Here is a 7,354-nt window from a genome sequence, read left to right on the forward strand (position 1 = left end):
AATTAATATTGAGAAAGAGCTGCGACAAAAATCTCCAAAGCCATGTAGCCCTTCCTCAAGAAGTGTCTAACTCCTGACTTCAGTCCTCACTGCTGGCTTCACCTCCAGATGGCAAAGTGTTTTTTAAAGAGGACAGGCTGTTAACCCCATTTTGTAGAAGCAAATAGAGTCCCAGAAGTGAAACAACTTGCCCAAAGTCACCTTAAAGCTTGTGTGTGTGGATTAGATGGTACACTAAAGCTCTCAGCCTGTTTACCAAATACTCATCTGAAATTTTAACTCCCAATCTAAATACAACTTTTATTGCTTTCTGCAGGAACTGCAATTCTAATGGAGTTTGTTGTTTACTAAATCATAAAAGAGAATAATCTTGGGTATGCCAGGAGGTCTGGTTTTTCATCTTGTTTATTTATTCTAATTAATAACAATACAGTCAACACTGAGACTTATTTGCTCTTCTTTTACTCTTTCATTGTGTGCATTTACTTATTTTCTATTTATACTTCCCTGTTCTATTCTGGGGACACTGAAATATCTCCTGTTACATTTGAGAAGTTGACAAATTAACTTTCCACAGTCCAGGTGCTTGCCAGCACCAATGACTGCCATGTGTTGGTACTTTCCATCCTGCCAAGAGCCCTGTGTGAGCTCCCCCATCCTGTTCACTCCCCTGCCCAGCCCTGGGCTCTCTCTGCACACTTTGCAGGTACATTGAGACAGTCCTTGAGTGAATGAGCCCAGCATGATACATCCCAGAGGTGACAGATGCTGTTCTGGTCATGGGGGAGTCCACATTTCCTCATTGCCTTCAGTTTGTGTTTCATCTGAATGAGAAGGAGATGGACAGCCCAGCTCAGCTCCATCACACACTCTTTAAGGACTTGCTTTAATTCCTCACCAGCCCTTTCTGCCCAGCCCTGCTGCAGGCCACCTCAGGCTTTAGGATACTTTGGATGTTCCCACTGCTTGCTCCTGATGCCTCCCTCAGCCAGTCCATTCCTTGTGGCTAAGGACCACTTGTAGATAATCTGGGGTTCAGAGTCCTGGGACATTTTTGGCCCCATACCTGGTGGTTTAGCTGGGACATGTCTGTGATATGTAACTAGAAGATTATGAAACTGACAATTACTTCCTTGAGAGCCAGCAGCTTCCCAAGGTCAGGATGTGAATTTTATGTAAAGCAAAGGCACTGAAAGTCGGCTCTTTTGTTGTGTTTTTTTCATGTCAGATGCTGTTGGATCTCACCTGCTGCCTGTGCTCTGGGTGGGACAGGAGGGTGCAGCCCCAGCCCGGGGCCATCCTCCCCATGCAGCCTCTCCCCAGGGCTGGGGCTCTGCCCTGCTGATTGAGGGAGGAGACTTGGTCCCCTCACCGGGCACCCAAGCACCGAGCTCCTGCTCTGCAGAAGCAGCAAACCCACCACAGCATCCTGCCAGGCCAGGGGACAAGAAGGAACATGCATAACCCTTCAGGTAAACTCCCTGTGTGGGGTGGGGAGCCCCAGGAGAGTGGTGTGGCAGGAGGGGACACCGTGTGATGCCCTGGTCCTGGGTCCCGTGGAGATGGGACCTGCAGGCTCTGTGGCTTGGCTGCAAGGAACAGAGGGTGGGTTTGTCAGGGAGAGGAGAGAGGCTGAGCACAGGAGATGGGTTTGCAGGAACCTGGAATGGAGGGAATGGGACAATCCCAGGGGGAAGGAATGGTGGGGTGGTGGACTGTTTCAATGTCTAGAAAGCTTTGGCAGTGATTAATTTCTGGTGGATTGTGATGCTTGTTTTATAATTTCTTTCCCTAATGGAGCACTGGGGAGATCCAGCTTTTCAACTCATTTTCTAGCAGTAGAATCTGTAGAAAGTGCATCAACTAGTGTGTATTTTCAGAGTTTAGATACCTGGTTCCTGCCATGAGCAGCAGCATTCCCTGTCTGGCTGCTTCCTCCTGCTCTTCCTCCTCCTGCTCCCACTCCATCCCTAAGCTGCTGCCTGTCCCCAGGCCACCACTGCTGGCTTTGCTGCAGGCTGTGGCACTGTGGATGCTGAGGCTAAGGCTGAGCAGGCTGAGCTCTGCTGAGGGCACCCTGCAATGTTTGATAGCCACACAGTTGGGTTTTGGCCACACAGTCGGGTTTTGGCCACGCTGCCAGCCCACCCCTGTCCCCACAAGGGCCATGATGTGTATTTACACGCTGAGGCAAAGACATGAGGGTTGGAGTAAGCTGTTGGCAATGCCCGAGGTGCCCTGGTGAATATGATGGCTGGAACTGTTGGGGATGATTTTAGCAGACTGGATTTCCAAGTGCTTAGCACCGAGCAGCTCCTGCCAAAAATGCTTGGCACAGGAGCACCAAAAAGTCTGGCAGTAAAGTGCTCAGGTGGATCAGGTTCAGTGCTCTGCCCTGGCTGGGAAGGGGGGCTCTTTTGGAAGGCATTACTGGGGCTGCAAAACAGATCTAAGTGAAATGAGGATAGCCCTAAAACGGGAACCCAAGATTTGGTCTTTTTGGTCTCATGTCTTTGCTTTGTTTTTGCCAAATCCAGATTGTCTTCTTGTTTCTGTGCCTCCTTCAGGGTGGCCCCCTGCAAACAGTGAAGTGCCCTCCTCTTTTCCCCACCTAAAAAGTGCCATCTGAGCACAAACTGCAGAGTTTAATTGTGATTCTGGAGCAGCAGGTCCCTCCATGGCACTGCACTGCCTGTCTGCTCAGGGGACACTGATGTGCCACAGGTACAACCTTGCAATTCTGACTCCTGACTTTGGTTTGAATCAAAAGCTCCTGATTTCAGACAGAGTAGAAACTGCAATTTATCATTCAGCTTGTAAAACAGGGTGGCTGTGCTCTCAGCAACTGCTCAGGGAGATGCTGGGAACCGTTCTGCTGGCAAGAATGGTCCATTTTAAGAATTGCCACCTTATCTTTCTTTATGAAGCTGCTGGAGACTTAAAGCAACCCTTTCTTGCTCTTTCATGGAAGGGCTATTTTCAGCATTCTCTTCCTCTAAGTGAGCTGTTTTTCTTTTCTCCCACTGATGATAATGCACAACTGGATGGGAAATGGAAAGAGATGTCTGTGAATGCATAGAGCCATACAGACACAATCAGGAAATCTAATTTAGTTCTTAATATAGTCCAGCAGTTTCTCTGGGATTGTGTAAAACTATGCACTGAAATGAAGCACTTTTTCCTGGAATAACCTTAAAAAAAAATAGTTACATAAAGTTTAGCTCACCTTAGCTCTCAGAGCCTTGGGCCGGGCAGCCAGCCCTGAGCTCTGCTCTGCTCTGACTTGTCTGGTGCTTGCATAAATGAGGGCAATTCTGACCTCTGCTGTTGACCCAAAGCATCACCATGCTGCAAAAAATGCGGTGCTCCCTGCAAATGTTGTGTAAGCTGGGATGGAGGGTTGCTCCTGGCATGCCCTGCCTGCGCCCTCTCCCCGCAGCATCTCTTGGCTCCCACGTTTGGTGTCATAACACAGGTTACAAAACCGCTGCAGCTTTGTTCCCTCCCCTTTGTGTGACGGGCAATCCCTGCCTGTTACTTAGCCAGAAACACAACATGATGATTACTAAAAGCCGACATGGATTATGAACATGTTTTTACCCCTAAATTAGCAAAAAAACCTCAGAGTGCAGGGAGGATGAGCACGTCCCAACCTCCAGCGCTCTGCAGCTGTGAGTGGGAGCCCGGGGATGCTCCCTCATGTGGTGGTGAAAAGGCTGCAGAAGAGTGTGAGAGCTACACTTCACTACTGCTGGGCTGAGGGCAGCAAACCAGCGTGGTTCTTCCTGCTGTTGAAATTATTTATAAAACTGCTGGAAGGGATAAAAGCTGCCCCTGAGGGTTAGAGATTGGGATGAGATGTAAGTCATAGTATCATATCACAGAATCCCTGAATGGGTTGGTTTGACAAGATCTTGAAGCTCATCTCATCCCATGGCAGGGACACCTTCCACTACCCCGGACTGCTCCAAGCCCTGTCCAACCTGGACACTGCCAGGGATGGGACAGCCACAGCTTCTCTGGGCAGCCTGGGCCAGGGCCTCCCCACCCTCTCAGAGTAGAATTTCTTCCTAATTGCTAATCTTAACCTACACTCTTTCCATCTGTAACCATTCCCCCTTTTCCTGTCACTGCTTGCCTTAGAAATGGTTTCTCTTCAACCTTCTTGTAGGATCCCTGCAGGTACTGGGAAGCCACAGAAGTGAAAAAGATGTCCTTTTTTCACTCATTCCACATAGTTCTTTGCAGCTTTTCTATCACAAGCAATAAAACCCTGCCAGGGGCAATCTGCTCCACCCCAGTTACGGCCTCTTGGTGCTTTCATAACCCAGCACGTGCTCGTACACTTGAGGAGTGGGGGAGTTTTTCTGAGCCATGCCTCGCTCTCTGGGGCCATGGCTTGCTGTGATCCACGGTGGATTGCTGCCTTGAGGGTTCTCTGGGATCTCAGGGCAGGTTTAATACCATGGGCAGCATTGCTTGGGCCCCCAGAGCCAGGTGATCTGGATCCTGGAGATGTCTCCACAGCCTTTGGAACGCTGTGTGCTGTGTGCACAGCAGCTTTCCTGGCACAGACACAGCTTGGGGACACTTGTACATCCCATTGACACACAGAGCCTCCTTTTTACAGAGCTTCACCCCTGACTGCATCTCCTGCCTGGTTTGGCAAGAGCAGCTTTGGAAGCATTCTGTTCCCTCCAAGAAAAATGGTACCTGGAGGAGTGGGGTTTGTGTGCAGTTGTTTGGTGTTTGATGTTTGTCTTGGAGCTTTAAAGGCAAAATTCATGTGTTCAAAGCATTCTTATTCTTGATCAGCTCTGAGGGGAAAAGGGAGAATGCATGCAGCAAAAATCTGTTAAAAATAAAAGATTTTTTCAGTTTGAAAAGGTTTTTATAGCCCTTCAAAACCCTGTATTTTGTACAAAAAAAAAGCACACCTGTGTTTATGTACTTTAAACTCCACTTCCACTGATTGAGCAGTTACAAAATCATTATTCTTCCTTTTAATTTCCATTTCAGAAACTCCGGCTGGGCACATTGCTGAGAACCTTCTCAAAGCCAAAGAAATGGCCCTCAATGACTCTCGTGTGCCTGAACAGCTCAGGAATTACTTACAAAAAGCTCTTGATGTTGCTCTTGGACTAGACCCTTACCTGGATGCAATGGCAACTTCCAAGAGGTGCAGATTCCCCTTTGTAACCTTTTGTCTGGGTTTGGGTGAATGTGTTGTTAGATTTTTCTGTCTAGAACATGCCAGAAACATGGGGGACAGTGCCAAGAAGTGGAATGAGACTTAAGTGCACCCAAACACGTAGCAAAGTGTGCATGGATATGTGTGTGTGAGCCCACAGCCTGGAGGAAAGGAGGTGAGGAAAAAAGGGGAGGTGAGACTAAAAGGGGAGGTGAGAATAAAAAGCTTTAACTCTAAATTTTTGAAGATATTCTCCCAACTGGTTGTTGACTGTGGCAGTGTCTGAGTTGGAGCATATCCTGGGGAACACCAGGCTCCACACAGAGCTCGCTGGAAGACTCGAAGAGTGAGCCTCTGGATCCAGCTGGTGCTGGGATAAATAAAGAGTGAGGAAAACCTGCACCTCTGGATCCACCCTCTAATAACAGCCTTTATATGTGGCTTTTATCTCCAAGCACTCAACAAACATTAATTAATCTGCTAACTAAATTACTCTGGTAACTAAACTAATTAATTAAACTAATTTAAGGTATCATTAATTCAGAAGTCCAACTGATACCCTCATTATTCTTTTTTGAGCTACATTATATTACCCAGCCATGTGGGGTCTGCTAAACAATTCCCATTTATCAGTGTACATTTTGATATGTGGAAAAAGGCAGTTCTGTCTAAAATTGACAATGTGTAAACTGTTCCAGGCTGTGGATTATGGGAACGCTGAGCGTTCACTCTGTTGCTGAAATAATAGCTGATAGTTGTTTGACTTACACTTGCTGTAGGATAATAGCTATACATTATCTTATTAAAGTTGTTAAAGCATTTGTGAGGGGCAGAAAAGAGGTTATATGAAATGTTCTACTCTTTAAGTCTTGGATTATCTGACTGTGGCTGACACGGGTTATGAATTCTTTCTCATTTTACTGAGTGGAGGAGGAGGGAGCTGGAGGGGAAAAAACCCACTGAAATGGCTCTAAATTCTGGCCCAAAGAATGATCACCATCCATTTCTGGTGGTTACTTTCTTCAGATAGGGTAATCTAACCTGTCTGGAGGCTATGGACTTCTTCCAGTCCTCTATTGCCTTCCCTATGTAATAGGTAACATCTCACTTCATCCAGAGACATTGTCACAGGCCTGACTTCTGTGAAATAGCATCTGGAGGCACCCTGCTTTTCTGAGCACTTTGTGAGGAGAAACATTTTTTTCCCCTGTCTCGTAAAAAAATTAGATTTTTTGTCTTTTCCCCTATTCTGCAAAGAAACCTTATTTTTGGCTGAAACAAAAATATTAATTGTAGAACTGAACAAAACCTGGCCAGGGTAGCTGGAGTAATTCACTCAAACCAGCAGATAGTTAGAGACCTGTCTGGGACCAGCTGAAAATGGGAAAGGTTTGGGGTTGCAGAGTGGGGAATTCTTTCACATGGCCCCTTCTTCCCAAGCCCCTATGGCTGGGGTGGCTGCCTGCACTGAGATGTGTTTATTGCCAAACTAGATTCTCTTAGGATTCAAATTTAGGATTCTTGCAATGCTTCTGGTCTAATTTTTCATGGTCATGCACGGATGGAGCTTTTCCAGGAGTTCCCTCTTGGTTGCTGCTTTTTATGCTGGATGCTCAGATTTTGGTGTTTACCATTATATTGAAATCTCTCTCTTCTTTTTTTTTTTTCCTAGAAAAACTTCCCCTGAGCACATCCCAGGGGATGCTGAAGGAGTTGAAAGCAGAGTCAGGCCACAGGAAACACGTGCCTCTGACTCTTTGAATGGCAAGTTGGTCAATCAAGAGGGTAAAATTGCACCAGATTGGTGTAAAGCTTGTCACTGAAGTTGAAGCTATCATCCTCTACTTTGTATTGAACAAGGGGGGGATGAATGCCATGGAAATGCTCAGAAAATGTGGGAAATCACTTATAAAGATATGAGCTTTCTGTGGGCTTTGATTTTCCTGTGGCACAAGTTGTCCTGTACCGTGCCCTTGTGTTCACTCACACGTGCCCACACAGAAATGCTTTAATTCGCAGTGCCAGCCCCATCCCTCAGTGAACAGCAAAGAGATCACCCCCCTTCCAGGAAAGGAAATGGATTGAAATTGTTTCTGTTTTGGGTTTGGGCTATCTGATAGGGGTTTTTTGTGCTTTTTGTGGTGGAAGTGGCTGTGGCCAAGC

Source organism: Parus major, chromosome 12 (assembly GCF_001522545.3).
Source record: "Parus major isolate Abel chromosome 12, Parus_major1.1, whole genome shotgun sequence".
In the NCBI taxonomy this organism is placed as follows: domain Eukaryota; kingdom Metazoa; phylum Chordata; class Aves; order Passeriformes; family Paridae; genus Parus; species Parus major.